Consider the following 13,197-nt stretch of genomic DNA (forward strand, 5'->3'; position numbering starts at 1 on the left):
CACCTAATGGCATGCAAAAAGAGATTGAACCTATCCCTATAAATAGATATGTGGCATCATCTCCCAACTCCACTTGCATACCGCTGTGTGTTGATGACCTTCTTGTTGAAGTTCATGTGTCTAGATGCTTCACTGCCCACATACCACCCAACACAAAAAATGGTGTTAGTGGAAAGACATGAAACCTTGGGAACACTATGTCAAGCTGGATGCTAATTTGGTCTGACTAAAGCTTCTACACTCCTTGCAAACTGCATTTGCTGCTGCCTTTTCTTCCCCTTTTTCTTCTCAGGGCATTTAAAATCATGTTGGCCCATCTTGTGGGGCTTGAAGCACTTAACATGACTTGAGTCTTTCTTTACTGATTTGAAGAACTTGAATCTTCTTTCTTCCAATTTTGACCCTTCCTAGGTTATCCTTTTTCTTACCACCCTTCCTCATCTTCTTGATGAGGGCTAAGTTTTGACTCTCCTCCACTTTAGCTGAAACAATGTCCAATTTGATCTCCTAGATGAAATGTTTCCAAAGATTTTAAAAAGTGCGAAGCATCTCATGAGCACAAACACCTCGATAAAAAGTATCTGAGGATAACCATTTAATGCTATGGGAACCAGCTCCTCACCCTCCATGTTCACCACAATAGCATTTCACTGATCTCGAAGTGCAGTGACCTTCATAAGACAACTAGACACTGCCTTTCTATCCCTCATGCATGTGGTAGTGAGCTTGTTCTTCAACTACATTTTGTGAAAGTATTCACATTTTGGTACAGTGATAAAGGCATTGTACATTTGCTAGGCTGACTTCTTCTCTGCAATGTGAGGGATCAAATGGTCCTTTAGAGAATTGAGGTTGATTCTGTTTGCTTTGGCCGGCTTCCTTTCTGATCTGTTCTTCCAACAATGTGGCATCAGTAGGTATTGTAACCTTCTCAATGAAACACCAAAGATCAACCTCCTCGAGTGGCATCTCCAATATACATTTCCTGGTGTAAATTTGGAAGCACCCTCTAGATGGTCTCACTCTTTAAGACCAAGACTTTTCATATTTGCATCTCCTGGAATACACCACCAAACAAATTAGCCGGAAAAGAAAAATCAGTTCGGCAGCCTACATCACATGTGCAGATCACCACTCTTAGGCACACAGAAGACACCAATCATTAGAACACTTAGGGCATCATACCGTAGGACTTCTCACAGTTCTCGAATGCTTCAATCATTCAAGAGTCTTGGGTATCACACCCATTGAAGCCTTCTGAAAGCGCCATCTCACAACGAGCAGCCATCTCCATGCATAGATTTCTGAACATTTCAGATCTGTGGCTCTGATATTCAATTCATGGTAAGCAGACCTGCACTCCTATATAAATGCTAGGTAACAGAGAACAAAAAACTATCAAAACGACGGTTGAAGGAACTCTAGATCTACAAACGCAACACTATGAAAATTATGACAGCAAGTACAAAGTTGCAGCACTCAGTCACATGTCTTCTATTAACTGGAAGAAGAAAAATACAATGTTTATGTAATTGATCAAAGCACCTGCCCCTACCTCATATGCAGTGCCCTATCTCTCCTTATATCACTGTAAAGATTAGGCTGCAAAAATAACTCTGCATTCTTGGGGCATGCCTTGTCTGGCCCTCATTGAAAACCCCAAAACAAGTCTGTGTAGAGAAAAGTTTCCAGTCTGCATCAGAGAAAGCTTCCTAGAATAAAGCACACTGAAGGAGATAGCCTTCTTGGGATTTATGCCCTTGGCTAAAGTTGAATCTTCTTATGCAACTTGCAAGGCACCTAGTCTAAAAATAGAACTGCAGCTAACTAGAGCCAACAGCTATCCTAAAATAAGAAAAGACAGTGCTTTCTTAATTGGAATGGCGCTTCTAAGTAACGATGGTGCAAACATGCACCTCTATCACAAGGGTGCCTACTAAATGCTGCTGTGCCGTTACACACTGACCTCTTAACTGCAGTGAAACTGAGGCACAATGGATCTGCTGAAGCACCCCAAGCTGCAGTGAAGGAGAACAGTGATGGAGCGGGCAGGTAAAACTAACAGGGATGAGGTTTCATGACAGATGGGAATTTTAGAGGATAGGGTAGGGGAGTGAACTTGATAAACATCTGCTATCCACCCACCTACCCCACCTGCCAACTATGTTTGTTAAAACTAGTTACAATTGATAGCATATATGCATATAGAAAATAGGGTATAAGGTGGGTGAGAGAACTTGATAAACACCCGCCCGTCGTTTTTCCCTCCTGCCAACGCACATCTATATATATATTTGGAAACTATTTTCATAAAACTAATTACAATTGCTATAGGCATAAAGAAAAATAAAACATAGTAATACATTCATAACAAGAGAGACTTATGGTACTAAATACTACATCTGAAATAAAAAATGGTAGTAACTTCGAAATAGGTAAATATGAGAAATAGGTAAATCTCAGGTAATAGCCCAAGGGGTTCTCTTAAATGGTTTTTGTGAACTTTGTTGCACATTTAGTTTGTTCCATCCCATTAGGTGTCCTGTTTGAAACTCCCCTGGGTTATGCGCACTAGTCTATACTGACAGGTCTACTAGGGATGCCATCCACGAATTTGGGGAAACATCCCTTGGATTTACCAGGTTTTCCTTGGAAAAAGCAAAAGCTAAATTTTAGGCAATAGTAATTTTAAAGTTACAGTTGTTTTTCCAATGCCGATTTCTTATGAATGCCTTTTCTAGTATTTTATAGGTTTTCTGGTCTATGAAAAATACATCTTATGATAATGTTTTATGAAAACAATAAACTTGTGCCGGTGATTTGCTGATATTTTACTGCTTTTCGTAAAGTCAACTTGGGGGTAGTGGACTGGGATGAGGTTTTGTGACAGACTGGAAGTTTAGGGGATGAGGAATATGAGGATTGGCAATGAGATTCTGGCATGGCAGGAGGCTAACTCCAGGGGACCATCATAAATTCTTGATAAATGTAGATTTATAATTATAAAGATCTAAAAAAAATATACAAATTATATTTTAAAGATCTAGAATAACAGAATTGAGCCATACAAAGAATGAACATTAAAATAGATTATTAGATATATACCATAATGGATAAGTCATTGATTCACTTTTTAGTAGTGAAGAAAATCTACTTAACTATTTGATTCATTATTCATTGATACAATCACAACTCATACAGCATATATGCCAAGTTTATTTCATTTAAAATTACTAAATCATAATAACTATATGCAATTGAAATAGTACAAGTAACAAAAAGCATGTGTGCAGTATTAATTAAAAAAAGACAACGTTCTCTCCAAGCTCTCCCAAGCTGAAAATCATTCCTTGCTCAAACATCTGTCCTCCTCACTTAAACAATGCCTTCTCAGTTGAAAGAACAATCCTGCTAAGCTGCATTGTAAAATCATTCCTTGCTCAAACATCTGTCCTCCTCGCTTAAACAATGCCTTCTCAGTTGAAAGAACAATCCTACTAAGCTGCATTGTAAAATCATTCTTTGCTCAAACATATGTCCTCCTCACTTAAACAATACCTTCACAGTTGAAAGAACAATCCTGCTAAGCTGCATTGTAGATGTTTTTTTTTTAATTAATTTTTTTTTTTGTTTTCGCTTATTATTAAATTTTAAAGATGTTGTGTTTGCTTCTTTTTAATATAAAGGCTTATATTAGGTATTTAGTCTGCTTAGTGTGCACGATTATTTATATTTGGGATGGGTTCTTTAGTTACGCCTGTTTTTTGAAGTGAAAATTAAAAAAACTACAAGTAGTTGGGAGATATCCAGATGTCCTCTGCACTTGGGAGACTTACCCTGACCATACAAGATAGGTCTGTTGAGGCCCTTGTACTTGGGGATGTCCCTGACGTCACTCTTCCCCTGATAACCTTGCGTTCAAATTAGTATCTAGTAGAAGAATTGTCCAGTCAGAATCTATTTGCTTTACAATGTGATTGGTTTTTTTCATTTCTAATCCTTGCATGGTAAATTTTGCAGGGTGAATCTCAACAGGGCAGGCCAGGTTGGGAAGGGGTAGGTGATATTTTCTTGAATTCCTCTCCGAATATATTCAGGCTGTTTTAGTTTGTTAATCTACCACGTTTACAGTTTCATGATTTCTACATGCATATTCCTTGTTTGTACTCACAAATATATCTTCACCAGGTCCGAAACAGATGTAGAGATGAGTGGACGGAATTCCGAAAGCGGATGGAGAAAGCTGAAAATGAATACCTGCAAGAAAATTCTCATAGTTAGTGCAGTATTTGGTGAGACACGTGCACATTCCGCATTCCTCAAGTTCCATTGTTTATATTTATGGCTACCATGAGCCAATTCTTTTAAAGCCTCGAGCTTGTATTTTTTTACAATCAAGTTTGATGGCCTTGTATTTAAATTCCTAGGCACTCCAGAAAATTTTCGGTGCAAACATGTCTGATGTTAACATTTATTCTAAACCTTTTGGTATGGCAATTTTGGAGGTTTTCTTCCTATTCTTTAAAAACCACCTGTTCTTGTTATATATTTTAACACCATTGACACTTGTTCTTATGTTAAGTGTGTTGTCAAGAGTTTTCCAGTCTTCAACTGCTATATTACGGCACAGTTTCCCAAACTATTCATCCTTCAAAATATTTTTTATTTGTATTATATAGTTCAATAAACTGATCCGGGTTGACACTTAATTCTGAATCTCTAGCTCTGGTTGCAACTATGCTGTTGGGGCAGATGTGAGATTCATATAGTGAAAAACTAGGTGGCTTATGTGCACAAATGTGGAAACGGGTTCGTTGCCTCACACAACTATAGTTAGATCTATCTTTTTAAGTGAAGTTGCCTTATTTAAAGTTTCCCTTGCCACAATTTGGTTCTAAATAAATATCCAGGTTGCTCTGTGGTTATATGGTACACCCTTCCAATGAATGCTGTTAATGGTAATTTTAAACTGCTGGTTCAGAATAGTAAATATTTCTTATTTCCATTATTACATCCATGTAAGTGAAATGAAATTATATTGATGTGCACCGAAGACCAGAATAGAGCAAAGGGACTGTAATGTACAACATATCAAAATGGCAATAAGTGGAGTAAATACATCATTTCCCAAAAGTATTACAAAAATCATAAATCTAAAAGAACGAGAAGAAAAAGAAATCCCCATGTATCAAACAAAACCAACTATAGGTACAAACACAAGTAGAAGATAGATCGTAAGCATTGAAATATGTAACTAGGTTTGGTCTTCATAATGACATGTATCATGATTTTATGTATTTGATGTAATGAGAAAAATAAATTTATTATTGTTGATCTTGAGGCATGGTTGCACAATTTTTTTTTAGGTCTAACTCTCATTGTGAACTCCTAGGGCTTGCCATTGAGTCTACAAGTCAAGGAAGTCATTGTCATGTATGAATGACCCATTTGGGCATGCTATATATTGTAAGAAATATTATTTGAGTAAGAGAAAATGTTAAATAAACCTCCAAGACATTGTCAAGTGCTAATGATCAAAGTCGGCCTACAATGAAGCATGTTGTCCTAGAGATGAAGTCAAGTCGGCCTAAAAGCATGGGAGAAAAGCCTATATATAGGGCTTGACCTCTCTCAAGCAAGGATCTTATCAAGCTTACAAGTCAAAGAAAGAAGTACGAATAAGAAGGAAGAAGAAGCCTCCTAGATAGCGAAGAAAGAGAACCAAATAGTTTGGATCTATTTTGGGCTAGAATATCTCACACGTGTGAGAAGAATTAGGGCTCTCACTGCTACAGGGAGATTGAATATTACAGTCACCATAGAAGTCTGAACTTGGGTGGAAAAGGGATCATTTTGAAGGCCGAGGTATTGAAGAAAAGGTATCTCACCAAGCGACGAAGAAAAAAGGACAATTTCTCCATGATCTTGTTCACATGCACTGCCTAGGGTTTTTGTAGTTAGGCCAAATTGCAGTCAAGAAGTTGCAGGTCCGAAAAAGAAGGTTGAAGGAGAAGTTGTTGCCATTGAAAGGCTAGTTTGATGGAGGTTGACTTTGTGGAAGAAAAAAAAATCAAAGAAAGGCATTGACTTGGTCTTGGAGGGGTTTTGGTCAAGGGTCTAGGTCTTGGAATTTGTCAATTGAAGATTCTATAAGAAGAAGAATTCTTGTGGGTTTTCCTTTCAAGTTGGAGAGGTTTTGGCCCGGGCTGATCACCTATATCTTGTGTCCTTTGTTTCATTGTTCTTTATGATTTGATAGCTATTTGATGAAGAAAACACTAATAATAATCAAGTGAAAATATGAAGCTAATCTAAAGAAGTAAAAATCATATCACAAACAATTGTCAAGCAAGAAAAATCTCTTACACTTGTTGCCTCTAGATTTCTCAACATGGTATCAAAGCTAAGGTGATAAGTCAAGTAAGGGCAGCTCAACAAAGGACATTCAAGGACTGAAGTTCTAAAAGATTATCAAGGGCATCAAATCATCAAGAAGATCCTCTCATCTCCAAGCCATTTCAAGGTCAAGGATTACATCATCATCTTGAAGGAAGTCAATAGAAGAAGACCTACAAACCCTAGTTCGTTCAAGGAAGGCGTTGACATTATCATCAAGGAGCCAAGGTGATCTCCTTCTCTTTGAAGGATCACTTTTGAAGACATCTTCTATCATTATCAAAATCAACAAGGCAATAGATTGAAGATATTGTCATCAATGAACATCTTCTCAAGTATCTTTAATGTCCACATTAACATCCTTCAAAATGTCTTTTTGCAAGGAAAGCAACAAGTTGGTTGGGGCTTCAAACTTTCTTGCATGGAAGAAAAGGATAGACCTGAACCTTATAGAAAATGAAGTTATGGAACATGTTAAGGGCTCAATCACTAAACCTCCAAAGGAAGAAGCTCAAGCTCATGCAAAATTCATGAAAAGGGAAGTAAGGGCCCAATGGATTCTCATAGAATATATCCAGGACCCCCTCATTCCCTTTGGTGTATCCAAATTAGAAACATCAAAAGAAATATATGACAAACTTGTAGAATTGTTTTCCGCAAGCATTGTAGGAAAATTGATTTCGTTAAGACAAGAACTCTACGAGATGAAAAGGAGGAGGAATAGCCTCATACTTTATGAGGGTGTTTGAAATAAGGGACCAACTACAAGAGTTGGGAGAAAGTGTATGACAAGGAAATGACTACTATAGTGCTCGATGCACTATCATAGGAGGGGTAGCTTTACATCAAACATCTATGTAAAGAAGGAAACTACTCCATTCAATGAACTATGGTCACTATGCAAAATTGAAGAAACCAGGTTGAAGGAAAAAAGTGATGTAGGATCAAACGAGCAAACGCAAGCATATGATGCCATGGCAAAGAGGAACAAAAAGTTTGGGAAATTTGGTTCTCAGAATAGGAAGAAGAATATGGCAAAGGTTCAATGCTATGAATGTCAAGAATATGGGCACTAAAAGAGAGATTGTCCCAAACTCAAGAAGGACAATAACAAAAAAGAAAGAGAAGAAGGCCATAACATCGAAAAACTGAAAAAAAGAAATATAAGAAGAAAGAAGTAAAAGATCTCTACTATGATTGAGATAAGTCTTCTCCACCTAGTTCTTTTCAGTTCTTGTAAAATATGGTTATCATGGTAGGAATCATTAGAAGCGTGATAGGGTGCATCATTTTAAGAGATGGATTCATAATGTTGAGAATTCAATAGGGAAATGAATATGTTAATTCTCTGAACTTGATAACTGTTTGCGTTACTTTTTACTTATTAGCTTTGTTCGTTATTATTCCAATGTGCAATACATCAAACAACTACCAAAACAATAAGAACAATGACATAGTATATAGGCTGCAAGCCAAGGCCAAAACCCCTCTTCTTGAGGGGAAAACCCGTAAATCTCTTCCCTTCTTATAGATCTTTCAATTGATGAATACCATGACCTAGAGACTCAGAAAAGTACTCTCTAGATCAAGTCTACCATGACCACCTGTTGCAACATATTCGACCTCCCAGTAGATCTGAAATTTAGCGCCCCAACAACTGCTGCTGCTTCTCTTGGAGACTTCGATTTCTTTCTAATAGCCTTCCTCTTGACTTTGCTTGCCTTGTCTTGAGTCTTAGGGCTAATAAGATGCCCTAAAAGACCTTCGCTTGCCTTCCCTTCTCTTTTGTTTCTAAGATTGAACCACAGAGGATCCCAACGCAGAAACCCTAACTTAGATCTTCCCAAGAGAGATAGATAAGGCCCAGAAACACTTCAACTCATTAGGGGAGTTTTGAGGTCTCAAATGGGCCTCCTAAGGAAATTATAAAATAATAGTGGAAATAATAAAATAAGATTAAATTACATCATCAAATTTTAGAGGGAAAAAATTAAAAAAAAACTATTTTTTCAAATCGTATTTTCAACTTATCTCCCTATGGGTTTACTCAAATTTCGAATGAAAACATTTGTGCATGCAGAATTTGATTCCTCATCCAAGGAGTACCCATGTTGCATACTTTTGATGGACCCTGCCAAACGAAAAAAGAGAAATACATAAAAACGTGATTGCAATCACATTTTTTCATGTATTTCTCATTTTTTCGTGTAGTAGGGTCTATCGAAAGTTTGCAACATGGGCACTCCTTAGATGAAGAATTAAATTTTGCATCCAATGAGTATTCTCGCTCAAAATTTGAGTAAAAACTTAGGGAGATAAGTTGAAAATAAGAGTTGAAAAAATAGTTTTATTATTTTATTATTTTTGAATATTTTTACTTTTTTACTCCAAAAATGGTGAATCATCCCCCATGGTTGACATCATCATCTTGAATCGTATTGGTTCTTGTAAAGTTTATTTTGGTTGTACATTTTTCTTACGAGACCCATTTTAGACCTCAAAAGTCCCTTAATGTCTTTGGCTTTTTTTCTTTGTACTTCTTTCTTCGACTTCTTTTTCTTATTCTTCTACTTCTTCTTTTCATATCAAGGGATGAGTGAGATGATCCAAATGGAGGACGAGTTCCTCTCTCTATATAGGCTTCTTCAAGGGTGGGCGTGGCTTTTCATGTAGATCGACTTGACAACTCTTTAGGCCGACTTTGATCTTGGAGGTATTTTGACACTTTAAAGACTATTTTTTCTTTACAATTTACAATGTGCTCATAGGGTCTTCAATATATGACAATGAATCTTATAACTAGGATAAACCCTAGAAGCACTCAATGGGTGCTTGACCTATAAAATAAAATAACTTGAGCATGAAACCCATGCTCCAATAATAATAATTTCTTTTCATTTTATATTTACAAGAATACATTTCATACTTATGAAGACCGGACCTAGTTACACATTTTTCAACACTCCCTCTTAACTAGGGAGGTATTCATAAGAGGTACATGGTCATTCTTAATCTGAAGAGATCTCATAAGAAGAGTCGGATTGGTAGCATCAGCATTGTCACATAGCAAGGTCTTGACTAACAACTCTATCTCTCCACAAGATCAAAGCATAATGCTGGCGAGACCAATGATGTATAGACACCATCATCATTATCTCCCAAGGTACATACTCCACCCATGTGTTTACAGAGTACGACCTTCCATTGGACTATTCTTATCTTGTGTAGCTAATCCTCAGAGTATCAGTCCATGACTACTCTTATCTTGAATGCCTTACCACATTCTCAAAGAGTATCGAATGCCAAATGGTTACCCAATCCTCCATTCTTTCTTCCCATGTGAAGATAAGAATGTAGTGTCTATCTCTCCCTCTCCATTAGGGAGGAAAAATCAACCAAACCAAGCTTGTCCCTTAAGTATACAAGCGTCTTGTTTAGAAGTGATTTCGTCAATATGTTAGCTCCCTGTTCATCAGTGGAGATATACCATAGTTGCAACACACCATTTTGTACTAGCTCTCAAATATAGTGATATTTGTTGTTGATGTGCTTTGTCTTTCCATGAAACATTGGATCCTCAGACAAACGAATACAACTGGTGTTATCACAAAATATCACAGTAGGGTTCATCAGTCCTTCAAACAAGTCAGAACAAAGTCCTTAACCATACTGCTTCTCTTCTTACTTCACACGCTGCAACATATTCAACGTCAGCACTACTCAAAGCAACGATGTCTTGCTTTCTGCGCATCCATGAGACCACGGAGGATCTTGAAATGAAACATCCTCCCATAGTGCTTCTACCATTCTGTTCACTGCCTCCCCAGCCAGAATCTATATATCCAATCAATTGGACATCATTCCTTCTATCATGTTTTAGACAATAATTGATGGTTCCTTACATATACCTCAGAATATACTTTGCTGCTATCCAATGATCTTGGTTCGGCTCCACTTGGAATTGGCTGAGTACATTTACTGCAAAACATATGTTTGGTTGAGTATTCACCAAGTACATCAATGATCCAACTAGTTGCCTATACCTTGAAGGATCCACAAGGCTTGGTTCAGAACTCCTTAATCTCTTCAAGTTTGTGATCATAGGAGTGGTCATAGGTTTACAATCCATCATGTCGAACTTCTTTAGTATCTCGATCACATACTTTCCTTGACCCAAATAGACTTCATTCGGTCCTTCCCAGACTTCTAGTCCCAAATAGTAATGCATTAGCCCAAGATCCTTCATGTCAAATTCTGTTGCCAGTTGCTTCTTACATTCTTCAATTCGACCTTCTACACATGTCAAGAGAAGATCATATACATACAAAAGATAATTACAGATTCATTATTTACAACCTTAATATAAAGGTTTGAGTCAACAAATTTTTTTGTGAAGCCTATTCTTTGTAGGTATGCATCCATTCTAGCATACCATGCCCTTGGTGCTTGCTTGAGGCCATATAATGATTTCTTCAATTTGCAAACATATGCCTTCCTATCTTTGACTTCAAATCCCAAGGGTTGTTCTATATAGACTTCTTCATCTATAGTGCCATTAAAAAACGTAGTCTTGACATCCATTTGGTGGATGTTCCATCCCATCGATGCTGCCAAAGAGACTAATGATCAAATCGTTGTGTATATCATTGCTGGAGCAAATGTTTCTTCATAGTCGATGCCTTCAAGTTGAGAGAAACCTCTAGCCACAAATATTTCTTTATACTTATCTATACTTCTATTAGCTGCATGTTTGATCTTATAGATCCACTTGGAAGCAACCACAAATTTGTTTTGGGCCTAGATACGATCTCCGAGAGTCCATTCTTCATTATAGATTGATACTCTTCATTCACAACATCCTTCTATTTTCGATGTTCTACAACCTCTTCAAAGGTGGATGGTTCTGCTTCTATTAATTTTGTCATGTATGCAACATACCCAAAATATTTCTTGGGTCTCTACTTTCTCTAAATGATCCTTGCGCTGTCCCATGACCTTCTGCATTAAGTAGTGTGGATTTCAACCAATTAGGTCTTTTCCTTGTTTTTGAATGATCACGGGTTGAATAGGTTCACTAGGCCCTTCTTCTTCATGGTGTGATTCTACTCCTCCTTGTCAACTTCCTCCTCAAATATTTGAAGTTCTTCATCATTAGAATCTATCGAAATTTCTTTTGACTTCTTGAATGCTATATTCTCATCAAATATGACAATCACGACTAACTTCAATGTGATGTCCATCTTTCATATAGATTCTATAAGCTTTTGATGAGTTACTATACCTAACAAATATACCTTTCATAATGGAAGGATCCAGTTTTTTTTCTTTTGTTCTTTGGTATATGAATATACACAACACACCCAAAGATTCAGAGATGATCTACAGATGGATTCTTTCCAGTGAACACTTCTTCTAGAGTCTTGTTATCTAGAGATCTATGAGGACATCGATTCTGAATGTAGATTGTTGTCTTTGTTGCCTCTCCCCACATAAACTTAGGTAGATCCCGATCGTATAACATTGCTTTTACACTTTCTTCAATAGATCTATTATTTCTTTATGCGACTCCATTTTGTTCGAGATTGTATGGGACTTTTAGCTCCCTCTTAATCCCAGACTCCTTACAGAATGCTACAATCTCTTTGGATTTATATTCTCCTCCATTATCAGATCTTAGTATCTTGATTCTTCTTTCTGTAAGGTTCTCCACTTCAACCTTCAATTCTTGAAATTTTGTAAATATTTCATTCTTGGTTTTCATTAAGTAAACCCAGGTCTTTCGTGAATGATAATCTATGCTTGTGACAATATAGATGACTTCCAAGTGATTTTGGAGTCATAGGGTCACACACATCAGAGTGAATGAGATCCAAGATTTCTTTCGACTGCGAAGCACTGCTTCCACATGGTATCTTGGTATCCTTGCCAAATGCATATTTCTTGTAGACACCTTCATGATCTTCCTTTAGATTTAGGATTCCATCTACTATGGAACTTAAAGTTGGAAGTATTTTGAAATGTAGATGACCAAACCTTCGATGCCAAAGTTCACATGGATTAATTTCAGTGTGAACTAGAGCTTGGTTTATAGGAGATATTTATATGTAAAACCTTCATTCTCGGATACCAATAACTTTAGCTTGATCTATGCTCGAGTCTTTTCCCCAAACAACTACGTTTCCATCAATGAAGGCTACTCTATCTCCTTTGTCTTCTAAACTTGAAATAGAGGTAAATTTTTGTGCAAACCTGGAACAAATAAAATGTTGTTGAGGTGGATGTTGCTTCCATCTTCGAGTTTTATGGAAGTTGATCCAATGCCCTTCACACTATGGCTTTTGTTGTCTCCACGTTCCACAGAGTAAGCGGATTTTCTTTTGACAAGGTCTTCAATCGGTTGGAGTGGCAGTCATGTGCCTTGACGCACCACTATTAATTACCCAGATGTCTTCGTCTTGGAATGTACTAGAGAGAGCTGAGAAGAGACCTTCATCCCTTTCATTGATTGATGTCTTCTTTGAAGAGAATAAGAAACTCCATGCTTCCTTGATACCTCTCTTGAGATGGTTTGCAATGACCTTCTTCATTGTAAAGGAGATCTTCATGATGCCCTTAGAGAACCAAAGCTCTAATACCATGTCGAGAATTCAATAGGGAAATGAATGTGTTAATTCTCTTAACTTGATAACTGTTTGTGTTACCTCTTACTTATTAGCTTTGTTCGTTATTATTCCAATGTGCAATACATCAAACAACTACCAAAACAATAAGAACAATGACACAATATATAGGTTGCAAGCA

The 13,197-nt window shown here is 37.1% G+C and overlaps 1 long non-coding RNA gene across 1 annotated transcript; it reads left to right on the forward strand.

Moving 5' to 3' along the window:
* The first annotated feature begins 24 nt into the window (after positions 1-24).
* LOC149185820 (uncharacterized) lies at positions 25-4,568 on the forward strand. Its single transcript, XR_016255666.1, has 2 exons — positions 25-4,056; positions 4,189-4,568. It is a non-coding gene; the product is annotated as an uncharacterized LOC149185820 (long non-coding RNA).
* Positions 4,569-13,197: the final 8,629 nt, after the last annotated feature.

Source organism: Pinus tabuliformis, chromosome 3_1, assembly GCF_031772625.1.
Source record: "Pinus tabuliformis cultivar Carrire ecotype Pingquan chromosome 3_1, CPIR1, whole genome shotgun sequence".
Taxonomy (NCBI): Eukaryota; Viridiplantae; Streptophyta; class Pinopsida; order Pinales; family Pinaceae; genus Pinus; species Pinus tabuliformis.